The sequence below is a fragment of the Schistocerca nitens genome, chromosome 9 (genome assembly GCF_023898315.1).
Source record: "Schistocerca nitens isolate TAMUIC-IGC-003100 chromosome 9, iqSchNite1.1, whole genome shotgun sequence".
Taxonomy (NCBI): domain Eukaryota; kingdom Metazoa; phylum Arthropoda; class Insecta; order Orthoptera; family Acrididae; genus Schistocerca; species Schistocerca nitens.
This window is the reverse complement of record NC_064622.1, coordinates 419,749,590-419,773,621: the sequence shown is the minus strand read 5'-3', so window position 1 is coordinate 419,773,621 and position 24,032 is coordinate 419,749,590. Positions and strand designations below refer to the sequence as shown.

The following is a 24,032-nucleotide window of genomic DNA, read 5'->3' as shown; positions in this document are numbered from 1 at the left end:
GCGATATACGATCATAGACTTCGGATGAAAATTCTGAAGTTCCTCAATACAGAGGTTTCATAATTTTTGCATTCCCTCGTAAAACTGTGCAGACTGAAGCAAAGGCTAGGTCACTGGATTGGTTTTAAACAGTACATACAGTGCTTGGCTCACATGAACGTTTGTGACTTTTCCAGGGTGTGGTACAGGTGTGCAGGAAGTAGTTGCGCCTGCTAAATTGCATACAAGAAGTTACGCCACTTACCAGCGAGAAGACTCAGGCTGTCCACGGACATCTCTCTTGCAGCACCCTCTTCTGCTGCTGCTGCTGCTGCTGCTGCAGCAGGTGGCCCAGACCAGTCTTCGTTCTTCGCTACCCGTTCATCAGACTTGCTGCAAGGACGAGAAACATGCTTCAGTGCATGACTGGACTGCACATTGACTAACGTTTCTACAACTTCCACTACTATGGACACCCTGGTAATAAAAAAGACTGTCATGCTCATTAGATTAGCACAGCTAACGAAAGCTCTCTGTGCTCTGCCCAATTTTGAAGAATGTCTTTGGCCTATCTTGTTCCGAGACGAGTTTCCCTAAGGTTCTCCTAGGACTGTTTGCTGAAGTTGTATCTTCAGAACTATTCCTTAACAGTGGTTGGAATTTTTAACGCTTGTCTTCAAGATTACTCGTGTTGACACATACTATTGAAGAACAAGATGTGTCACATGTGTGGCCTAGGATTTAGATGAAGTAGCGTTTGGACTGGGAGCTGTGTACGCGTGAGACTTACACTCCTGGAAATTGAAATAAGAACACCGTGAATTCATTGTCCCAGGAAGGGGAAACTTTATTGACACATTCCTGGGGTCAGATACATCACATGATCACACTGACAGAACCACAGGCACATAGACACAGGCAACAGAGCATGCACAATGTCGGCACTAGTACAGTGTATATCCACCTGTCGCAGCAATGCAGGCTGCTATTCTCCCATGGAGACGATCGTAGAGATGCTGGATGTAGTCCTGTGGAACGGCTTGCCATGCCATTTCCACCTGGCGCCTCAGTAGGACCAGCGTTCGTGCTGGACGTGCAGACCGCGTGAGACGACGCTTCATCCAGTCCCAAACATGCTCAATGGGGGACAGATCCGGAGATCTTGCTGGCCAGGGTAGTTGACTTACACCTTCTAGAGCACGTTGGGTGGCACGGGATACATGCGGACGTGCATTGTCCTGTTCGAACAGCAAGTTCCCTTGCCGGTCTAGGAATGGTAGAACGATGGGTTCGATGACGGTTTGGATGTACCGTGCACTATTCAGTGTCCCCTCGACGATCACCAGTGGTGTACGGCCAGTGTAGGAGATCGCTCCCCACACCATGATGCCGGGTGTTGGCCCTGTGTGCCTCGGTCGTATGCAGTCCTGATTGTGGCGCTCACCTGCACGGCGCCAAACACGCATACGACCATCATTGGCACCAAGGCAGAAGCGACTCTCATCGCTGAAGACGACACGTCTCCATTCGTCCCTCCATTCACGCCTGTCGCGACACCACTGGAGGCGGGCTGCACGATGTTGGGGCGTGAGCGGAAGACGGCCTAACGGTGTGCGGGACCGTAGCCCAGCTTCATGGAGACGGTTGCGAATGGTCCTCGCCGATACCCCAGGAGCAACAGTGTCCCTAATTTGCTGGGAAGTGGCGGTGCGGTCCCCTACGGCACTGCGTAGGATCCTACGGTCTTGGCATGCATCCGTGCGTCGCTGCGGTCCGGTCCCGGGTCGACGGGCACGTGCACCTTCCGCCGACCACTGGCGACAACATCGATGTACTGTGGAGACCTCACGCCCCACGTGTTGAGCAATTCGGCGGTACGTCCACCCGGCCTCCCGCATGCCCACTATACGCCCTCGCTCAAAGTCCGTCAACTGCACATACGGTTCACGTCCACGCTGTCGCGGCATGCTACCAGTGTTAAAGATTGCGATGGAGCTCCGTATGCCACGGCAAACTGGCTGACACTGACGGCGGCGGTGCACAAATGCTGCGCAGCTAGCGCCATTCGACGGCCAACACCACGGTTCCTGGTGTGTCCGCTGTGCCGTGCGTGTGATCATTGCTTGTACAGCCCTCTCGCAGTGTCCGGAGCAAGTATGGTGGGTCTGACACACGGGTGTCAATGTGTTCTTTTTTCCATTTCCAGGAGTGTATTTTAACAATTATTTTGTTTAACATGAACAGATTAGAAATACGCTTTCCTTAAGTAAGATATTTCTGTAGCCTATAAAGATACTGACATTGGGCTCCAAACAATCAATAAAAAGTATCTTCCATCAAACAACATTACCTTAGCCGAATCATACACAGCTAACAACGACAAAAATTTACAATGCTTGGCTCTCGGACATAACCAGTAATAATATGTGAGACAACTTCAGTAGAAAAACACAGAATGGAAAAAGACTCTTGGATCTAACTAGGATCGTAACACATAATTGCGTATTTGTTTACTACTACCACTGTCACCATATAATACCACAACTAACTACACACTATGCTCTGTAAAAGTTCATTTGCAGCTGAAAGTGTTTTTTTTTCCAGAAACATCTTATATAATAATGCAACAAGTTGATTTTTACATAGAACAAGTAACAAGATGATTTTAAGCACAATAGTCTCAACAAGAGAGTTATGTTCAGAGCATAGTTTAAGCTAACAATTTTGAATCAATACAATTAATCACACTCACATCATGTAGTTAACAAATCGAAGTGCTCGCACTCACTGCACAAACACACCCACACTTCTATGTGAAATCAATAAACAACCACACCTTATCACACAACAACCACAGACTTCCAAGTGGAATGCTTTGCTAGCAGAGGTACCCAATGTACAACTAGTATACCATGCGATACACTGTACCAACCATAAAGTCACCAGCATGCAACTGTCAGCTGCCAAAGTTCTCAGTTAGTGCTCCTCTTGATATGCTGAAGCCAGGTTCTCTGCCTCAACTGGGATCACTGTCCATCTGGCTGTGAACAGGCACCAACCACACAGCGGCCATGCCTCTCACAGACTGTAGTGACATTTAGGTAACAGAAGTTCAGTGCATCAAATTCTTGAGGCCCTCAGCAACAATTCTGCCCAGAACTTGCACAATCGTCTCCATGGAGCGGCTCAGTAACTTTAACATCTTCAAGTACACGCCACAGTATGGATACATTGGCCACCACGACATTTTGGCCGCTGGTGCTTCGCTGTAGGCTTGTTCACCTCTTATAACTGGTGCTGGAAGACATCGCTGGTTCCTCTGGTTGCAGCTGACTCACTATGCCACCATACATGCTCGATACTAGCTCGACCACAGTGGCACTCACAGCAGTCACGTGTCTGTGCTGTCTGCCATCTTGGGTCCACAGAATGACACTCCAGTCAAACTTACTCTCCAGACACAGGGAAATAAATCGTGCCACTCGACTTGGCACCCATGGTTGGGATGTACCGAACAGAAGAGCGTACATGACATAAGGTCTGCGATGTCAGTATGTATGTCACCATTTATCCGATGTCGTGAGGACGCAGCATGGCTGTGTCAAAGGTGCACCATGAGCATCGATTCGAGGAAAACCACCAACTCTACCGCCTCTTGTCAACATGTGAACACTGTATTTACACTGTAATTTGTTATTGTCAACTGTCGTGGCTTGTGACTATGGATTGATGGGTATTAATGCAGCAGTTATTACCCATTTTAATGCTGACGACAGCATCCTGCCAACAGCCATATTGCCATATCCCTGTGGCAGATAATTCATCGCTCCACATGTGTACCTACACTCGCTGCACAACACAAGCGCCGAAATTGCTGTGGACAGAAAAAAAATGTTATGGTTTTATGTCCCCTTGATGCCAAGAGTGCTGGAGGTTGGGCACAAGGTTGGATTGGGAAAGGATGGGGAAGGACAGGTAAGGAAACTGGTTTCTTTCTTTCGGAGGGAATCATCTAGAAATTTACCCTATGCTATTTAGGGACATCACGAAAACCCTCAGACAGGTTTGTGAGGGATGGAATTGGAACTTCTGTATTGTCAAACGCAAGTCCAGTGTCTGACCACAGTACCACCTCGCTCAGTCCCAACTATCTTATTGAGAGGTGTGTAGCGTACTGTGAATTACTGATAGTGGTCGAAGTGTTGGAGATCGGAAGAATGTTTGCCCTATAAGCTTGGAATCAGGAGTAACGTGTCGCGATATAAGTTGGTGTACACCAATGGCAGTGATCAAATTCGTCCAAGCCACATGTTTAGAATGCAGGATGAAAAGAGGTGCTTGATGCACTACTATCATCTTCTCCCAGCCATCAGTACCTTAACCTACTGTTTGATTATAACTGTGTAAATCTGTTTCACCATCTTCAGCGCCATCGTCGACTTGTAGTTTCAGGAGTCCAATTCATTACTTTTGTATCTTAATGTGAATGCTTTGAGGAACACTCCACCAGATGAAGCCACTTGTGTAAGCTTTCATGCCACATGACACTGGTCCTATTAAGTACACCTGGTAGAGCATCGAGCGAGATGTCTATGTCTTGGAGCTAACTCCAGCTGATCTACTCCAGTTGTGGTGGCGGTTCGAGTTCGCAGAATCTTCTTTCTGCTAGACGAAACATTGTTTTTAAAGATGCAATGGCACTCCATCCAGCAGTGGGCGGGAGGACCACAGGACAGGTAGAGATCTGTATAGCTCATTTCCATACAGGAGCTTTTCATTCCAAATAAAACTGTATGACGTATTTGTGTCTCTTTGGAAAATCAACCAGGGCCATAAAGACGAAAAGTTGGTAATAATTTTATAAATGTTTCCTGTATAGACGTTCCATACATGAAGATTCCGAGAATTTGGACACGCCTTTGGAACCAGCCTCTTTGGCTGCAACTATGAACAGGATGTGTAGGCGTTCAGTCTATGGCTGTTTCAGTGTAAGTCCTCTTGATACGAGTGGTTTCCATAGGTTTCCGTCAGACTGATGTTCAGACATAGTCTTGGATACTCTCTGGTCACCAGACTACATGTCTGCACTTCGGCTTCAATGTCCAGGCGTTCTGCGGAGACATGTTGAATTACTGGGTACAAAAGTGTCAATTGTGGTTCGTTGCTCATATTGTGACATCGTGTTTATTGCCCTCTGGTTTCATACTGGAGAAGTTAGCTGTGATAACTGCTGTCATCTCCTCTTTCTCCCTCAAAGACACTAAGTCACCTCTACACTCTACACAGATTCATTACAACCCTCTGCACTAGACAGATCGTATGATACAGCACTCGTATATACACAAGGATTGCTGCAAATGTATGTGAAGAAGATATCCCTTCCAAGTAATGGCTTAAACCACATTCTGGAGTCCTGAAGCCTACATCGTCCTGGGACATATCATCATTTCTTTGACATCTGGCACAGTCAGGAACTTGGGGCCCCAGAGTAAGTCCACATACTCGTTTAATTTTGATGATGAAAGGAATGTAACCAAAAGGAATGTACTTTACCTGTGACCAGGTAAAGTAATTAAAAATATCTATGGATAATGTAAAGTAAAAGTGAAAAGCTACAATGGGTCTTACCGATCCAGGACGATACAGGTCCACCAGAGGAACCTGAAACATGAGAAATTTAAATATTAGACTGTATACTGCAGTGAACACAAGACAGTCAAAGTGTGTTACAGTGCGTGCGACAAGTGTTTCCATGTCATTATGTGTGTGAGCAGGCTGTGTGGCCAGCCTTGTTCTGTACGGCCCTGCTATCTACTTCTGGTGTCTGCCGTCTGTGTTATGAGGAGTTCCTGCAGCAAAGAGGCTGCCACCTCTCTTGTCGGCGCCTGTCCATACGCTGGGAGGGACTTCCACACCTCCAACTGTTTTGCCAACTACAAAACTCAAACCACTCTTCCAGCTGTACCTTAACCATTGTCCATTCCGATTTATAAACGTTTAAATGTATTAAGGGCTTTTAGTAATTAACAGAAAATTTGAAAATGAAAGTAAAATTTAATTGTAAAAGCTGTAGAAGGTGGCCTATATGTGAGACACATTGATACTGCACGAGAAAAATCTAAAAACAGTTCAGCATACTGCATATTCATATATTTAAGCACCTACCTACGTCCTAAGATACCTATAGAAAAATAATTAGTATTTATATAGATCTCGTTTCCACAAGGATGAGTCTTATGAGACTTGTAACTCTTCAGGCTTTCCCAGCGAGATCTTGACATGTGGAAAAATCGGGTCTACTGCCGGATGTTTGTGTCGCTCTGGCACAATATTTCGGCCACGTAACTCGTTGCCTTCTTCAGGTGCTACCTGAGACTGCCGTGTTGGAGGATCTTGTGCAGTATTTATGCCCAGAGGTCGCTGGGTGCTCTCTTTGCCGTCCGCGCCCGCCTGGCGCTGCTTGAAATGTCTCTCTTCCCCGGTGTTCCCTTGGACGTCCGCGCCCGACTTGGGGGCCATCTGTGGCAGCTCTCTGAGGCCTGTCCTGTGTCGGGCGTTCCGTTCGCGGTCCGCGCCCGCCAGGTGCTGCTCCTGATGTTTTTACTCCTCCCTGGTGCTCCCACGGACGTCCGCGCACGGCTCGTCCACCATCTGTGGTCGTGGCAGTTGTCTGGGGCCGGACCCGCATGTGGCGTTCCGTTCGTTGTCCGCGGCCGCTTGGCGCTGCTCCCAAGGTGTTGGCACTTACCTGGTGCTCCGACGGACGTCCGCGCCCGCCTAGTCCACCATCTGCAGTTGTGGCAGCTGTCTGAGGCCCGTCTCGCGTCGGGGAAGAGACAACACATTACAAGCAGCGCCAGGCGGGCGCGGACGGCAAAGGGAGCACCCAGCGCCCTCTGGGCATAAATACTGGACAAGATCCTCCAACACGGCAGTCTCAGGTAACACCTGAAGAAGGCAACGAGTTACGTGGCCGAAATATTGTGCCAGAGCGACATAAACATCCGGCAGTAGTCCCGATTTTCCACATCTTATGAGACTTGTTCATCTTCACCAGACAAACGTTATTTTAAATAAATTTTTGTCAGTAACCTCTGAGGAAACAGATTGGGAAAAGATTTGATCTTGGAGACAAATATTAATTTTATTCAAGGCAACGATACCAGCAGCAGCAGTCAGTGGGCCTTAGGTTAAGTGTCTTTATTTCTTTATTCAACAGTTATTGTAGGAACAGTTCCCCTTAGTGTCTGATACTTCACCACTCGTGAAATGAATCCCAGTCAATATCTCTTTTTTCAGATGAATAGTAATAAATGGGGAGGTTGATTATTTGGACTGGGCTTTCAGTGATGCACAATATCAACGGTCCTTCCATTGTTGCATCAAGGAAGGAAGACTATAGTTTGAAGTTTGGTCAGCTGAACGATATTTAGAGTCGGAACACTTTCCTCAGTAAACAGAAAAGAAGAAGTAACCTATCATTGTTTGCTAGAACCTCAACTCTCTATTCACCTTAAATGATATCCGACATATATATCCATATAACTGCTCTCCAATTGATACTGAAGTGCTTGGCAGTTGATTCATAGAACCACTTTCACACTATTTCTCTACCGTTCCACTTACTAACAGCACATGGTAAAAATGAACATTTCAATCTTTCTGTGCAAGCTCTGACGGCTGTATTTTATTACAATGATCATCCTTCCCTATGAATGTGGCTGTTCACAAAATGTTACTTATAATCCGTCTTGATTGCAAAACTTTTTATTCGTATAACCGGTTTCGGTTCGTTCAGAACCATATTCATATCTGATATTTCAGTTACAGGAGTAACCCGTCCAAATCCAGCAACTTTCACATGGTTCTGGACGAACTGAAACAGGTCATATGAATAAAAAAATTTGCAATCAAGACGGATTATAAGTAACATTATACAATCACTGATTGCTGCTTTCCCATCAGACATTATGTCTGTTTTTGCAAAATGTTCAAAAATGGTTCAAATGGCTCTGAGCACTATGGGACTTAACATCTGTGGTCATCAGTCCCCTAGAACTTAGAACTAATGAAACCTAACTAACCTAAGGACATCACACACATCCATGCCCGAGACAGGATTCGTACCTGCAACCAGAGCTGCAAAATGTTCACAAAATATTTTCGCACTTGGAGCAGAACACAGTATATTGAAATGTCGTGGAAAATTTTCATTGCAATGAAAAATGCCATTGTTTTACTCGTTGTCATCCCAACTCAAAAGTAGTGGGCCAAGGGCAGTGTCTGTGCATTTTGTTAGTTTGGGTTGCCTACATCAGGGGCAAGTAGGCACTCAGGGTCAACCTGTTGTACTGACAGGTCATTAACCTATTTTTTTGCCAACTTGCTCCTTACTTTTTATTGACAGTTCCTTAACTTATTATTCCCCACCTCTCCATCTCCTTCTCCTCCCCTCTGACCCTTCAGAAAACCTCCAACACACCCCTCCCCTGACTGATATAGGTACACTTGCAGCTCTGAGTTATTTGAATAGCCCCCTCTCATTCTTATCAATATCATTGACTACTTAGTTAAACTGATCAATTAATTAACCCCTCCATCTCTGGTAAACATCCCCATCCCTCCTGACCCCTCCCCCCACCCCTCCCCTACCTGAAAATTGGTGACTCTGCAATGGAGAGAAAGGATCTCATAACAGGAAATTCAAGGGTATATTGTTTATTTATAAAAAATTCAGTTTGTGCAGTTGGCTCTTGCTCATTGTTCTCTGCTGTTAAGAAAGGTGCAGGTCTCGCAAGAAGTAATCACATTGATTGAATTTCTTTTTTTATTCCGACTGTGTGAGGAATGCCATCATCAAACACTTATGACACACAATTAAACTGGTAAAAATCTTTCGATCTCGAACCATGTGCTGTCCACTGGACTGCACAGAACGCCAACACACACGCTGCCAGGAGTCGGGCTGTACTGGCAACCCTGCAAAGCAACGACGCGGCCATCAGCTGCCGAGTCACGTGCAGGTGTCCGTTCAGGTCCCACAGGCATGAGGTAGTGGCATCCCTTTCATACTTGACACATGAAAAATCCCTGTTGAAGCAAGTGTTTTCCTAGCCACCATGGCTGACGCATAGCTTTCATAGCTGCGGGTCCAGCACCAAGCAGCTCACCCTCGCAGGTGCAGATAAAAAGTTGACATTGTTATACTTACTTCACATGTCTATGTAAATAACAGCCAAGTCTCCCTCCGTTTACGAAAATATCCCAGAATAACACAGGTTGCATTCTTTCTAGCAAATCTAATGGGACAGCCCATTCGTCATGTGTTATGCTGTCCTGCCTTCAACATATGTCTCAGAAATGTTAAACGTTCTCACCACTTAAATCCTTCATTATGGCTGTGTATGGTTGCGAAAACACCGTTTATCATAAAAGCATTCTTGTTGTTTGGGAAGAGAACACTGTCTAAGCACAGATGGGAAATTCAGAACAATTACACAAACAGAATTCGAAGCTCTGCTCTACAGTGGAGTTGTCCTAATGCCACAATCCGGCCAGAGATGGATGGTATGCTTCAACTTGTCTTTGAACACTTGAACAAAGAAGAAATCACATTACTCTCAGAACCTTTTGTAGATACCTTGCCCCTGTCTTGTTTGAACCAGTCTGTAGAGCCTAGTATGTCCCAGCACAAAAGAATTCTTGACAAAGAATTGAGTTTTCCGGTTAGCTCGTCCTGAATTCACCCACCAAATTACTGACACTGCCTGTGTGGCAGCACTGCTCGCCATTCTCTTCTACAGACGAGACTTTCAATGGCAAGCCATTTTTGTACAGGTCGCCATATTGCACTGACATTTAAATCCTTCATATAGGTACGAAAGGGGCTCACTATACTTTCAATTATCTAGTTTCAACTACTTTTCAAGGCTATTGAAACACCCACTTCTCACATCTGAAATAGATGCCCATGGATCTTTGTATATAGGAAAGGTCTTTGAATTTTTGGTAGTTTAGCGAATAAGAGAAGCAAATATTCTAGTACCAAATCTTTATTAACTTTTGCATATACATTTACGTACAGAAAACAACAATTCCCTTGTTTTTGTTAGATATAGTTTTAATAATGTACAATTAGATTTTTAATTTTTAAGTTAAATCCACATCTGAATCATCTATTTCCTTCTCCAGCCAGTAATTTGACAAATACAGAGAAGGTATGTTTTCGAACTAAAGTATATATCATATGTTTCTCCTGTAAACTACATCTTTTATGGCTTTAACAATTAGTTCCGTTCCTTCCGACAATTCTTGTAGATGAGAGCATTCGGAGATTTTAATTTTTCCTCTTATTTCTTGCAGAACACTGTTGTTATTACACTCCACATCATCCTGGGTGCAAGCTGCAAGTTCTTCAGCTCCACGTTCTTGCGGAATTTAGGTATAGAACCTTAAATTTACAACTTTTGCAAACAAATTGCCATTAAAGTTTATTATTTCGTTGGTTTTAAGCTCTGCAAACAGTCGTTCTGTTGCTAAATGTATGACATCAAACACACCACATTTCGATATAATATATCTATTATTTTGAAGCAGCTCCAAGTGGTAATGGAGTTAGATAAACTGATTTTTCGTGTGTCCTTTAACATAATTAACATGCTCCAGTCTTTCGTTTACGGCCAGTACTCAAACATGTGGCCACTTACAACTGCTCTTTACAGTAAACGCTGTGTTTAAAGCTGTATGTAAACCTGGCCTACACATCCGCAATAGCCTCTTTCTTTTCCATTTGCAGCTTATATTCTTCCTTTATAGCACTTGTTTATTCTGTATACTCCAATTTTATTTACTTTACTTCAATGTCTTCCATTTCCGGTTTTCTTTTCCATGCACATAACACACTGACTGTGCTTAAATGTGTAATTTCTTTAATGGGAAATGGTTTAAGTCTGGACTTGTGGACTAACGTTGCTCGTGTCAACCGGTCCCAGTTATGTAATATCTATATCGGCCGGTGTTGTGGAGAACAGTGTTCTGCAGTGAGATAAATAAGTTTCTCCTGCATTAACATAAAACTTCTGTATAATACTTATATCGTCTTTACTCGAGTCAGAGTTAAGAATCTCCAAGTAGTTTACTGGTAGATAATTAAAACTGTATGCAGACAGAACATAGCTGATAAGCTTTTCTCTGTCTGCAGTATCTGGAAGACTTACTTGTGCACCTGCCCATTTTCGGGTATTCTTATTACCCAGTACACAAACTGCAGACCGTTTTTAAACACGACACAAGAATTATTCTGTACGTTACCCGTTAATTGACGCCACATGGAAGCAAGTGGCACAGAGTAAAGTGGACCACATAGTAGTTGTTTAGCTATATGTTGTAGCCACCAATCTAACAATGCCATGCTGCTTAGCCAAGGAAGACCTTGAAGTTTCTCTAAGTCGCATGTCTGGACCCTTTATAAAATCTATAGTGAGGCTACCAATATGTTTGTTCACTCCTGGACTTGTGACTGACACATAAATTTGTTATATATCTTTAGTCTACAGTTGGAGTTTAACCACGTTAGACAGTCAATTCTAACTGTCTTATGGTTGTCCACAATCACATTGCTGTTTCCCTCATGATCTCCTTCCGTGCAGAAGTCCTGGGTTGATATTAAGCAGTCGCAAATTTAAAAAAAAAAATGGTTCAAATGGCTCTGAGCACTATGGGACTTAACATCTATGGTCATCAGTCCCCTAGAACTTAGAACTACTTAAACCTAACTAACCTAAGGACATCACACAACACCCAGGCATCACGAGGCAGAGAAAATCCCTGACCCCTCCGGGAATAGAACCCGGGAACCTGGGCGCAGGAAGCGAGAACGCTACCGCACAACGACGAGCTGCGGACGGTCGCAAATCTCCATTTTGTTAAAAATTCTGGTGAAGTCCCGCGTTATGTCCAAAAGAAAGGGTAATAGTCATCTACACGTAGCTGATGTCGTATTCCAGGCAGCTGCTCTATTAGAACATCCATTTCAACTTCTGACAATTCCATTGTATATGGTAGTATCACAGGATTCTTACATTTCTTCGAAATAGTTTCCAGTGGTTCCTCGCCAGAATTTTCCCGTATCCCTCTTACTGTCACACTGCCGTTCCCGTGTAGGAGAAAAGGTAGCTTCCCCTTGACATCATGTCTTGGAGAGACGAAATTGGAGAATTTAGTACGTATTGGCTCTGAGCACTATGGGACTTAACATTTGAGGTCGTCAGTCCCATAGAACTTAGAACTACTTAAACCTAACTAACATAAGGACATCACACACATCCATGCCAGAGGCATTATTCGAACCTGCGACAGTAGCGGTCGCGCGGTTCCAGACTGAAGCGAATTTACTACGTACTTAATAGTAATATGAGCCACATATTTCCTTCTTTAACATGACAGACCGTCCTCTTTGTAATTGTTCTTGACAGCAAACTTGATCGCAGATGTTTAGTGACCATAATGTTATCGGAAAACCGTTCTGTAATACATGTAGGTACTTCTATACATTCTTCTCGCTAAGTAGTTTACTATTTTCGGTTGCCAAGGTCAGTAGCCAGATTCTCCTATAATAACCACAAACCAAATCGTTCGTCCGTTGCCGGCCGAAGTGGCCGTGCGGTTAAAGGCGCTGCAGTCTGGAACCGCAAGACCGCTACGGTCGCAGGTTCGAATCCTGCCTCGGGCATGGATGTTTGTGATGTCCTTAGGTTAGTTAGGTTTAACTAGTTCTAAGTTCTAGGGGACTAATGACCTCAGCAGTTGAGTCCCATGGTGCTCAGAGTCATTTGCACCATTTTTTGTTCGTCCGTTGGTCCATCTTCCTCCATAACAGCTGAGAGATGTATAGCACTTTGGAGGAATCTATGTTGACATTTTCAACTACCGCGGAAGACTGATCAGTTGCGACTGTCAGGCATTCTTTTATACTCTAAAGACCCAAGACGATTGCACTTCCGGTCATGTTATGTCCGGTAATACTCTCTCCTGAACTCCTAGCCCAGTTACGATATTTTGTGTGCAAAATGTCCGTGGCAGGGGAAGGAAATAGATGATTACGATGTGGATTTAACTTAAAAATTAAAAATCAAATTGGACATTATTAAAACTATATCTAACAAAAACAAGGGAATTGTTGTTATCTGTACGTATATCTAGTTGCAAAAGTTAACAAAGATTTGGTACTAGAATATTTGCTTCTCTTATTCGCTAATCTACAAAAAATTCAAAGACATTTCCCATATATACAAAGATCCATGGGCATCTATTTCAGATGTGGGAAGTGGGTATTTCAATAGCCATGAAAAGTAGTTGAAACTAGATATTTGAAAGTATTGTGAGCCCCTTTTCGTACCTATATGAAAAATTTAACTGTCAGTGGAATATGGAGACCTGTACAAAATACGTTTGCCACTGAAAGTCTCGTCTGTAGAAGAGAATGGCGAGCAGTGCTGCCACAAGGGCACTGTCAGTAATTTGTCAGGTAAATTCAGGAAGAGCTAATCAGAATGCTCGATTCATTCACAAGAAATCCTTCGTGCTGGGACATACTAGCCTATACAGACTGGTTCAAACAAGATGGGGGCAAGGTATCTACAAATAGTTCTGAGAATAATGTGATATCTTCTTTGTTCAAGTGTTCAAAGACAGGTTGAAGCATACTATCTACCTATGGCGAGATGCTGTCTCTTATCTGTCATTGTGGCATTAGGACATCTCCACTGTAGGACAGAGCTTCGAATTCTGTTTGTGTAATTGTTCTGAATTTCCCGTCTGTGCTTATAGAGTGCTCTCTTCCCAAACAACAAGAATGCTTTTAAGATAAACGGTGTTTTCGCAACCAAAACATGGTTCAAATGGCTCTGAGCACTATGGGTCTTAACATCTGAGGTCATCAGTCCCCTACACTTAGAACTACTTAAATCTAACTAACCTGAGGATATCACACACATCCATGCTCACGGCAGGATTCGAACCTACGACCATAGCAGCAGTGCTGTTCCGAACTGAAGCGCCTAGAACCGCTCGGTCACAGCGGCCGGCTTTTCGCAACCATGCACAGACATGATGAAGGCTTTCATTGGTGAGAATGTTTACTATATCTGAGACATATGTCGAAGGTAGGACAGCGTAACAAATAACGAATGGGCTATCCTGTTAGGATCGCTAGGAACAATGCAACCTGTGTTATTCTGGGATATTTTCTTAAACATCCCGGCGGTGGTTCGAGTCCTCCCTCGGGCATGGGTGTGTGTGTTTGTCCTTAGGATAGTTTAGGACAAGTAGTGTGTAAGCCTAGGGACTGATGACCTTAGCTGTTAAGTCCCATAAGATTTCACACACATTTGAACATTTTTGAACATTTTCTTAAACATTTTCTGAAAGCATTGCATCAGATTTCTAGAGTATGTCTAGAGGGAGATTTTACTGTTATTTATGTAGACATGTGATGTCAGTATGACACTGACAACCTTTTAGCTGCATCTGCGAGGGGGTGCCCCTTAGCAAACATCTTGCTCAGTACTGGACCCGCAACTATGAAAGCTATGACGCATCAGTCATGGTGGCTAGGAAAACACTTGCTTCGACAGGAATTTCTCAGGTGTCAAGTATGAAAGGGATGCCGCCGCCTTAGGACACGAATGGACACCTGCACGTGGCTCGGCAGCTGATGGCCACATAGTCGCTTTCGGGGCTGCCAGTACACCGTGACACCTTGCAGTGTCTGTGGTGGCGTTCTGTGTGGTCCAGTGGATGGCGCATGCTTCATGATCGAAAAACTTTTACCAGTGTAAATACAAGTCATAGGTGTATCATGACAGTATTTCTTGCATGACTGGAATAAAAAAAGGAAAGCGTTTGATGTAATTACTTCTTACAAGACCTGCATCTTCCCAAACAACAGAGAACAATGAGCAAGAGAAATCCAACCCTGCAAACTGAATCAATTATAAATAAAAAATATACCATTGAATTACCTGTTATGAGATCGTTTCTCTCCACTGCAGAGCACCCCAGTTTTCAGCTAGGGGTGGGGCAGGAGATGGGGGTGGAGGGATGAGGGGGTTTACCAGAGTGGGAGAGGTTAATTAATTGATAAATGGGGGTGGAGGTTTCCTGACGGCTTCGGGGGAGGGGGGGGGGGGAGCAGTCAGTGGAGGTTTGGAGGAACAATAGGTTAAGGGTCTGGCAATCAAAAGGAAGGAACCTGTTAGTAGAACAGTAGGTTAGTGACCTGTTAATCAAAGGAGAACCATAGGTTTGCCCCTGAGTGCATACTTGCCCCTGATTTAGGCAACCCACTCTAACAAAATGCACTGGCGCAACCCTTGCCCTGCTAACCTCGAATATCATGTCCATAACACTCTCTCCCATACTTCACGATAATATGAAACAAGGTGCCCTTGTTTTAACTTTTTCAATATCCTCCGTCAGTCCTATCTAGTACGGGACCGATACTGCAAAGCAATATTCGAACAGGGGATGGACAGGTGCAGGGTATGCAGACTCTTAAGTAGACCTGTTTCGTCTTCTAAGTGTTCTGCCAATAAAACACAGTCTTTGGTTTGCCTTTCCCACAACATTGTCTGTATGATAATTCCAATTTAAGTTTTTCGTAATTGTAGTTCCTTGACCCATAGCTGAATTCACACCAACATTGTGCAATCAAAATTTAGCAAATTCATTTTGGTAGTCATGTTGATGACCTCACTTTTTTCTTTATTTAAGATCAATTTCCAATTTTTGCAGCATACAAATATCTTGCATAAATAACTTCGCAATTAGTTTTGATCTTCTGATGACTTTACTAGACGCTAAATGAAGCACCTTCTGCAAACAGTCTAAGAGGGCTGCTCAGATCGTCTCTTAATCCTTTTACATAGATGAGGAACAGCGAATGGCCTGTAACAGTTCCTTGGGTGACCCCAGATATCACTTCTGTTTTACTCAATGACTTTCCATCAATTACTACGAATTGTGATATTTGTGATAATAAATGATGAATCCAGTCAGAGAACAGATACGATACTCTACAGGCACGCAATTTGTTTAAAAACAGCTTGTGAGGAACTGCATGAAAAGCCATTTGGGAATCTAGGAATATAGAAACAACTTGAGGCTCCCTGTCGATAGCACTCACTATCTCGTGAGAATAAAGATCCAGTTGTGCTTGTCAAGAATGGTATTTCCTGCATCTGTTCTGACAGATCGTTTTCCTCGAGGTAATTCATAATGTTGGAACGCAAATGAAATGAAATATCGTGTGGCTAGGGCCTCCTGTCGGGAAGACTGGTCGCCTGGTGCAAGTCTTTAGACTTGACACCACTTCGGCGACTTGCGCATCGATAGGGAAGGAGGTGATGATGAAGACAACACAACACCCAGTCCATGAGTGGAGAAAATCTGCTACCCAGCCGAGAATCGAACCCAGGCCCCTTTGCACAGCATTCGGCCGCGCTGACCACTCAACTACCGAGGCGGATTTTCGAATGCAGTACATGTTACAAAATCCAACTTCAAATCGACGTCAGTGATACGGGTCTGTAATTCGTCGGATTACTCTTACTTCCTTCCTTTGGCCTGAGCGACTTTCCAGTTTTTAGGTACCGATCTTTCGTGCAGCGAGCGGATGCATACGATAGTGAGGTATGGAGCTGTTATATCAGCATATTCTGGAAGTAACCTAATAAGAGTATAATGTGAACCGGAAGGCTTGCCTTTATTAAATGAATTAAGTAGCTACGCTACTTGTTTGGTACTCATGTTGGCAGCAGTTCTTGAGTCAAATTCTGGAATGTTTACTTTGTCTTCTTTGGTGAAGAAATTTCGGGGAGCCATATGTAGTAACTCCGCTTTAGTGGCGCTGTCGTCGGTAACATTACAGTCGCTAGCGCGAAGTGGAAGTATTGATTCTGTCTTTCCGCTGGAGTACTTAAATATGACCAGAATCTTTTTGGATGTTTTGCCATATTTCGAAACAGAGCTTCGTTGTGGAATTTATTAATATCATGTCCTGCTGAAGTCTGCGCTAAATTCCGAGCTTCAGTAAAATTTCGGAAGTCTTGAGGATTTTTCGATTAAGAAACTGAAGTCTGCATAGGGAGACACGGGTTCCAACAACCCGTCTCCCTAACACGAACGACAGGTAGTCAAATCGATTGGCCTCTACCTTTATGGAAAACTGAGACTGTGTATGTGAACTGGCATCATTAGTTGCTTATCTGAATCAGTGTATGGTTAAATTAAATTATAGGTCATCAAAAATACGGGTAGATAATTAATCAGGAAAAGAAGCAAATAAAAGAGTGTAACCACATAGAAACTTTTGATAACTTCTGAAATAAGAATGTGTATTTTGAAAAAAAAAAAAGAACTTGATATTGATTCTAAGTGTTCCCTCCCAAAACTGGAAACAAGACCGGAAGATAAACGAAAACGTTAAAAAATACTGTGTACTCAGCAATCGTAGATGGCTTGTCTGAAGTCAAATTACGAACCTCTCTCTCTTGGCCAAATCGGGTTCTCCCTTCCCAAGTGTGGCCTACTGAGGGTCGTACACCACAAGCTCCGCATACTGGTGTGCCTTAACGCCCAAAAAAGATCCCACTCGCAGAGGATAGTGAGTGCCCTATACAGAGGTGACAGACAATGACGTGGTTTTGTCTGAGTGTCTGCAAACAGCCGCACAGGAAGATTATATAACTAATGGCTGACTAGTCCCTCAGTGCCAGCTACTCCTCTTGCCAGAGAGGCATGACTCTTGCGTTTCTACAGAGAATGTAGACGAACTTCACACTGTGCCACAGTAGCTATCCTGGGAAAGCTACTGTCTGATCTTCGTTAATCAGGAGTTTCCGTTATGCTGTTATCAATGCAATTGAAACCGTGGTTTGAAAGTTAATCTAAAAAAGATAACCTTCAAATAATTTTGTTTTTCGTGACATTTGTACACTATTTCAAGTTCCTATTTTTTTCTTTTCCTTTTTTCTTCTTGAGACGACAGTCACGGTTTGTTGTGGCGGCCCCCCGTGAATTCCTCTTGTCTTCCAGCCTCTTCATCTCAGAATAGCACTTGCAGCATACCTCCTCAGTTATTTGCTGGATTTATTACGTTCTCTGTCTCCCCCTACGTTTTACCCTCTACAACTCTCTCTGATAACAGGGAAGTTACTCCCTGATGTCTTAACACATGTCCTGTCATTTGGTCCATTGATGGTGTCAGTATTTTGCATGTGTTGTTTCCTTCGCTTATTCTGCGGAGAATCAGTTCATCCTTATCTAATCAGTTCATTTAATCTTCAACAGCGTTCTATAGTGAGTTGTACGGGCTCGGCCTTCTATCGATTTCGCCCCTCGTTGATGATCTTTGTCCGGATAACTTTGGAGGTACGCGACTTGCGCCATCGGTGGAGACAGAAGCTGCGAAGCAGGAAGGTTTTGGGCAGTGTATATGTGGTGTGTGGAGCGAGTTGGCCAGGATCGCGAGGGGTTTGGAGTTCTGGATGGAGCACGAGAGAAATGTGAAAGCGCCGAGTCTTGTTTTGACTATCGATTATCAACTGCCCTGCGAAACGGTGCGACGCTAGTGAAGGCTGCCCGGTGTCTTGCACGATTAAGGGGTGAAGGACGTCAGGCATCGCCCCCCTTCCCGACCGGTGGACTTTATGCTACCACCACTCATAATTAACAGCTGCTGTTCAAAAGTTATTTGGTCAAAAACTGCTCAGTGAATTTTGGCTTATTGTAGATGACTAAGGAGCGACTGTTAATTGTTTTTTTTTAATTCTGAATTTTGCTGTCTATTAAATTACAGTGGGCTCATAATTAAGAGTAGTTGTGTAATAATTATTTGCTTAAAATCTGATCAGAAAATTATGGTTAACTGTACCTAACCATTCAGTGAATGTTATTTGTTTTTGAAATTCTGTACCCTTGATCTCAACTGAGTGACAGTGGGTTCATAATTACTTGTAGCTGTTTGAAGGTCATTTACTTAAAAAACTGCTGAGTGAATTTTGCTAACTATAGTTAACTGTTTTGAAATTCTGTACTTTTTGCGTTTAGTTAATTACTGGTGGCTCGTAATTGGTGGCAGCTGTTTAAAAATAATTTTTCTAAATCCTTCTGAGTCAATTTAGTGGCTGATTGTTTTTTAAGACTCGTTTGACTTTACTAAAGGAAAATTATGTATTAAAGATGATGAACGCTGAAGCAGTTATATGGGGACTCCAGTCCTTCCATTACGGTGATCCGATCCCAAATCTTCCCACCCGAATTCCTAGTTATCATACGTACAGTCTCAGAAAAGTCGTCCCCACAATAACGCTGATGTTTCACACTAACAGACTTCTCTTGGACAGGATTATCCTCTGTGCCTATGCCGGCCTGGTTTTCATGCCTTCTTTGCTTCGTTCATTATGTGTCATTTTGCATCCAAGGTAGAAGAAATCCTTAACGTAATTTACTTCGTGGTCCCAATTTTGATGTTAAATTTGTCACTAAACTCATTTCTGCTACTCAACATTACTTTCGTCTTTCTTCGTTCTACTCTCAATCTACATTATGTAATCATCAGAATGTTCCTCTCATTAAACAGATCCCTTAATTCTTTTCACTGAGCCGGCCAGTGTGACCGCACGGTTCTGGGCACTTCAGTCTGGAACCGCGCGACCGCTACGGTCGCAGGTTCGAATACTGCTTCGGGCATGGGTGTGCGTGATGTCCTTGGGTTAGTTAGGTTTAAGTAGTTCTAAGTTCTAGGGGACTGATGACCTCAGATGTTAACTCCCATAGTGCTCAGAGCCATTTGAACCAACTTTTCACTGAGTATAACAAGGTCAAAAGCGAATCTTGCCATTGATATCCTGTGAATCTGAATTTTAATCCCACTCTTGAACCTTTCTCTTACTGCAGCCATTCCTTCTCCGATGTATAGATTATCGCGCTTACTGTCTAACAGCGGTACTGTCTAACAAGACCTATAATTTGAATGTCTTCCAAATCGACTATACAAATCCTTAACCATTACACCACGCCATTGAACATGACGTCATACAAATTCAATAACCGGTAAAGCTGAAATTTCTTGCGAGTTGGTAATGTTAGTTACGTATAGCTTGTTTTTAATTTAAGTTCGAATGGTTCAAATGGCTCTGAGCACTATGGGACTCAACATCTGAGGTTGTCAGTCCCCTAGAACTTAGAACTACTTAAACCTAACTAACCTAAGGACATCACACACATCCATGCCCGAGGCAGGATTCGAACCTGCTACCGTAGCAGCCACGCGGTTCCGGACTGAAGTGCCTAGAACCGCACGGCCACCACGGCCGGCTAATTTAAGTAATCTAGGAAGTGGAAGAGAAATTTGGAAGTGGGCCATATCCAGTACTTTCTTTTACGTTTCTAACTGCATCCATGGATGCACGAGCAATCTCCAAGATTTATAAACACAATTGTGAGCAAGAGATACAGTATTCAAGCGCTCTAACGAAACAATTTTCGCTTTCAGAATTATAAAAAAAAAAGTGCAAGGGCGTTTCTGTCACCAGATAGCCCATGGCACTGTCAGAAACTGAACCGTCAGCCCATAGAGTAACTATGACACTCGCAGACTAGATTATACTCAAGGCAATTTTGCGAAGTTTTCTGTATACGATAATTTTTGCAGTGTTCTTTTAAGAAGTCCGTGTCTGTTACATGGATGGTCATATGAGTTTAGGGCGCATGACAGCGGGTCATTACCACCACAATGTTTTTGCTGTCATAAAAAAAAGCAAGAAATATTAGAATTTAACGTTCCGTCAACAGTGAGGTCACTGGGAATGAAGCACATGCTTAGGTGCGAGAAACGGGGAAGGAAATCTGCCGTGCTCTTTGCAAAGGAACAAGTCTGGCATTTTTCTCTTGAGCTGTCGTTCTCCTGGCTGCAAATCGGGTGTGCTAATAAGTAAGCCAACGCGTTCGGTGCTGTCGGACATTTAAGGTTTAATAACATGATATGATAGGAGATATATACGTACAATCTGACATGCAGATGCTAAATACGAGGGCGTGCTGACAAGTAATGCCTCCGAATATATTATTATTTCTCAATATCGGTTGAGGTATTACGTGTCATGGATATTACTCGGTCAACTTTCCGCTTTGCTGACACAAGTTATAACCCTCTGTCGCTAGAGGGCTCCCAACTGTAGCATTTAACATTACTTTGTCAACCATTCTACAGTGACAGTATTAACAACATGGTCTCTCGTTGGAAGGAATGTGTTCGTCACTGGGGAGGCTATGTTGACAAATAGATATGTAGATATGATGGCAGGGATGTAGAATGTTAATAAAGCTCATTTCGTTTAAAAAGCTTCAAGAGTTTTCGGATAAACCATTGGGAGACATTACATTTCAGAACGACCTCTCAGTACATATAGTCTACGTCTTGATTGAAAGTGTTGCAAAAGAAACGTAAAAAAAAGAAGCGGAAGTGTAAAAAAAAACTAAGAAATATGGCTCGTTCGCTAAGGAGGCGTACCTATTAATCAGCTACTCCGAAGAACGCTACAGAATTGTGGTTATTCTTATCAGTTTAGGTGGGAGATGGGAGGGCAGGGAACATATAAAAAATTAACAGCTTTTCAAATTCAATTCATTACTTCCCCGAACAGAAAGTAGGGTACTATCGAGACAAACTTGTGCTCTTCTTCTGAATACGCAACGGAATCAATCAATATGTGATGCACTTTAACTGGTATGTCACAGTCATCACAAACCAGCAAATCCTTTCAATAATGGAGACGACCATGCGTTATGAAGCAGTGCCTTATTCACAGTCTTGTTAGTTCCATTCCTTTCCCTCAGAGGGATTGGAATGGTGCCCGCCATTGCGTAGTAATAAGGCTTTACCTGACATAACTCTTTGATTTGTATCTCCAAGCACTCATTCTCACCTTGGCATATAGAAGTTCTTGTGAGATGGTAGCCGTGTAATGCAGTGAAACGCTGTATTACCACATTTCCATCACAGGTATTCCTGACTGCACTGTCTGGATTCTCATAAATAAGTGATACTTGTTTCCAGTGACGCTGCATCCCAAAATGTCTCATTGCCACTTCATAATCTACGAAGACGTGTCAAGATGATGTTCGGGCAACAAGATTAAATACTAATTAATAATATATTAAATACTAATTAATATTATAAGCATGCTAGCTGAGTACCCAGCGTGTCCTGGGTATGCATTTCTTTCCCCTCTTCCTTCAGTCAATTTCCTTCTTTCCCCTCCCTCTGCTCCTCATCTCCACCCCTCTCTCTGTCTTCCTCCTCAACCGCCACTCTCTGTCGACCTCCTCCACCTCCTCCTCCATATCTGTGTCCATCTTCTCTTTGCACCTCGCTGTCTGTCCATCTCCTCCTGCTCCATTCTCTCTCCACGTCATAACGCCCACCTCAACAGGAGGATGGTGGTTCTTATCTCTCCACCCCCCCCCCCCCCCCCGCAAAAAACAGATTTTGCATGTAGATCGTAACTAACGTATGTAACAAATTGGTTGATGTCGTTTCAGGTCTTTAGGATGAACTTTTTACCCTTGGATTTCCCATGCACACACATGTCAAAAGTATTTCACAGATATCAGATATTTAACATATATCACGCGTGTTTGTACACACATTTCGCCTCTGTCTCTAGCTAATTTCACTCTTTAGTTTCGTTTTCACTCAGGCCAGTATTTGCGACGTCATATGTGCTGAACTAGGCGCTGTACAGTGATATAATATTGTACGTACATTCAGTGGTGTATGTGGACACTGTCTGTGAAATGTACTGTGAATAGATTTAGATGTAAAAACATAAAACGTCAATCATGATGCGGTAGTTTTTCGTGCGTCTCAGTATTCGACGTCACATCTCCTGAACTATGTGCTATACAATGACATAACTTTGATGGTACGATCTGTGGTACATGTGAATACGGTCTGCAAAATGAGTCACGAATACAGTTAGTATTAAAGATATGATAAATTAAAATGTAATGCTTCGTGCGGCGGTTTTATTGCATGAACAGCGAAAATGTAGCAAGTGATAAACGTTTTTCATTTCATCATTTTCTGGGGTTCATCAGCAAGAAAATGTTTCGTAATTATATGAAGTTATATGTAAAATTTGTTGCAAGTCTGCAAGTGCTCTCAGTCTCAAATACTGGATGACAAAAGTAACGTGTATTCGCGTGAGATGGGCTACCCCGGTTTTGCACCGCCGCCCCTTTTACGGGTAGGAGGTCCTTACCTCCACCGCGAATCTTTACAGAGACTAAATGATATGTGTATCAAATTTCGTTGTAATCGGTCCAGTGGTATAGGAAGAGTTGTTGAATATACATACGTACATATATAAGTGCATCCATTTTTATAATAAGTATTAATTGCGCCGTCAGGATCTCTCGTAGGTTGTAGCGTGATGGTTCACAAGCTTCGGCACCTAACGCTGTGTCTGGCCTGTTTTACAGGCGCCTAAAGCCTCATAGCGGGGTGTTTATAGCACTGTTAGATAAAATATTGCTGGTTGATAGATCACGTACCGGAGGTCGAGCCGGGATCGAGGGAAGGCTTTATAAAACGAAAAGAGAGAAGACCTGTCTTATCCGTTGTCCTGTAACGGAGGCTCGCCAAATTATTTGTAACCTTTAACGTTTTTGTTTTCATAGTTTTTTGTATGATAACCAACTAGATTTCTCGTCAGATCTGAGACTGACCAGTCGCAATGATACTTTAAAGCTGACAATGGTGTCTCCCAAGTACCAAAGCAAATAAATTAACAAGATGACGCATAAAATTAACACCTACACTCTTCTCACTGAAGAATGAAAGCCCTGTTGCATCCGTCGCCAAAGTTTTTCCTCTACTCAGTTTCAATTACGTTTTATGGGTAGTGCCCGAGAGACCGGAGCCAGACGAGAAGATCGTACAGTCGTCCATAACTATACAGCGATATTCGGAGAACATAAAATCAGAGCTT

General features: G+C 43.2%; 1 long non-coding RNA gene across 1 annotated transcript in view; it reads right to left on the bottom strand.

Moving 5' to 3' along the window:
* Nucleotides 1–333: 333 nt before the first annotated feature.
* The window catches only part of LOC126203649 (uncharacterized), a 165,442-nt gene continuing 141,743 nt past the window's right edge, over nt 334–24,032 (bottom strand). The window contains exons 9-10 of the long non-coding RNA XR_007540330.1: nt 5,608–5,640; nt 334–372 (exon numbers count right to left, since the gene is read on the bottom strand). This is a non-coding gene — a long non-coding RNA (uncharacterized LOC126203649). The remainder of the gene's footprint in view (nt 373–5,607; nt 5,641–24,032) is intronic.